This window comes from Peromyscus leucopus, chromosome 11, assembly GCF_004664715.2.
Source record: "Peromyscus leucopus breed LL Stock chromosome 11, UCI_PerLeu_2.1, whole genome shotgun sequence".
Taxonomy (NCBI): domain Eukaryota; kingdom Metazoa; phylum Chordata; class Mammalia; order Rodentia; family Cricetidae; genus Peromyscus; species Peromyscus leucopus.
Genome location: NC_051072.1, coordinates 63,565,079 through 63,567,128, shown reverse-complemented (window position 1 = coordinate 63,567,128; position 2,050 = coordinate 63,565,079). Strand labels below are relative to the sequence as shown.

Sequence of the window (2,050 nt, the reverse complement as noted above, 5' to 3'; positions counted from 1 at the left end):
GCTGACATAAAACTAGCCAGCACATTAGACCCTTTGGCTCACTTTTTTCATGTCAGTTGGGACACTAGCCTCTCTAGTCTGGGCCTGTCCAGTAGTGTGGTGATCCCAGCCCTCGGGAGGCAGAGGCAGGTGGATTTCTGTGAGTTAGAGGCCAGCCTGGTCTACAGAGTGAGTTCCATGACAGGCTCTAAAGCTGCACAGAGAAACCTAGTCTGGGGGGAAAAAAAAAAAAGGAAAAGACGAAACAGTCTTCTCGTTACATTGTCACCTTAATCATCGGTAGAGTGGGCTGAGCTGTAAAGAGAAGCAGTGGAGGCAGCCGCAGCATCCTGGTAACAACAGGGGCTACAGCATCCTGGTAACAAGGAGCATCCTGGTCACAAAGGGGGCCGCAGCTGCAGTCCTGGTAGTGGCCGTAGCACTGGCAACAAGTGGCAGAGGTGGCAGAAGCAGCAGCTGGGGCCTGGAGACTGTGGGATGCAGAGGTGGTAAGGTTGAAATAGGATGGAGGATGTACAGAAGTGAGGGAAGGAAGAGAGCCGCGGAGCAGACCATGGAAGCTCGTAAAGAGCCGAGGATGAGAGACTATGGGCCCTGGTCACAGGAACAGTTCCAGGGACCTCAGAAGTCCTAAGGGCTGAGGATGCTGATACTAAAGCTAAAGAGAAGTGAGCAGCCACTGAAAGAGCTGAAATCCCGCTAATTGAGGTGTAGCACAGCTGAGATTAATTGCGCTGTGACACCAGCTGCTGTTACAGGGTCCTGGCATCCAACACCCAAGAGCTGTGCCGCTAGCTAGTAAGACCTCCGTTACTGCTACCTGCTGTTAACCCGGGATAAGCTCGCTGCTGAGTGCCGGGCCGCTGGCACCAAATGCCCACAGCCATAGGCAGCTAACCTGAGTGCCTACCGCCATAAGCCTCTGGTATTCCAGACGTAGGGATCTACCCCTCTGAGTGTATCAGCCTAGTTGACAAGCCTTTGGCACTCAAAGTCACAAAACTGCTGGCATTTGAAAAGCTCCTCCTTGCCTATCAAGCCCTCTGCTTGATAACAACAGCAGCAGGAATAAAATTCACCACTCAAATATTTAAGAAAGTGAAGTTGCTCCAACAGTCTTGGCTTGAAAAGAAATGATGGTGCAATTTTATCTGAGTGTCCCTTTTGGCATATGCGCTGCCAAAGTAAGCACAATTCTTAATATTTCTTTTATTTTATGTTATTACATTCTTTTTTCTATTATAAATATCAAGGAAGACATTTTAAAATCCACTTTCTTTCCCTTTTTCTCTTCACAGTCATTACACAGAGGAAACATCTCTCCAGCCAGAGCTCTCCTCCAGCCTCTCATCAAATGGAGCCTGCTCCTCTGACCTTTCCTCGCCCCAGCTCATCTAGGCTCAGATCAGAACTTCAGAAGCTAAAGTCACCTCTTGGTCTCGGAGTTTCCAAAATTCACTTTCAAGAACACAATTTGATACAGAACTTACTGTTTAATCAGAATTATCTCTTAAAATCTTTGAAATTGTTTTTTTTAAATGAATTTCTAATAGAATTTTAAAGTTGGACAAGCTGGTAGAATGGTCTTTGGATTTTTGGGTTAGTTTTTTTCCCTGTAACCTTGACTCTGCCCCCCTATAGCTACAACACATGAATCTTTTTCAATAAAGATGATTCTGTTTTCAGTGACTACAAGTACAGCTGTCTGATCTGCCCTCAGTCCCAAGTAACTTTGATCTATTTTCTTTCAGAGACATCTGCTCAAAAAGCCATGATCTAGCAAAAAGTTGAAAAAGCTTCCTTCTCTTTTACCCAAACTGAAAAGAGCTAAGTTTCGAGGGCTGGGTAGTCTCAGTTATCTCCAGAAAGTAAAGGTTGTTTTTCTTGATTGGGGAGGGGGGCAGAGGGACAGAAGAGACCATATCAGCAGCAGCTCAACTGGCAACCTACAGTCTACAGCCCCTTGTCATGGACATGTCTGTGTGTGGGAACAGAATATGATAAAATGCCCGCACTTACAACTCTGGAAGAGGCGCTAGCCTCCTTCCCA

General features: G+C 46.4%; 1 long non-coding RNA gene across 1 annotated transcript; it reads left to right on the top strand.

The window, feature by feature from the left end:
- Nucleotides 1–424: 424 nt before the first annotated feature.
- LOC119088761 lies at nt 425–1,689 on the top strand. Its single transcript, XR_005092481.1, has 2 exons — nt 425–1,184; nt 1,299–1,689. It is a non-coding gene; the product is annotated as an uncharacterized LOC119088761 (long non-coding RNA).
- Nucleotides 1,690–2,050: the final 361 nt, after the last annotated feature.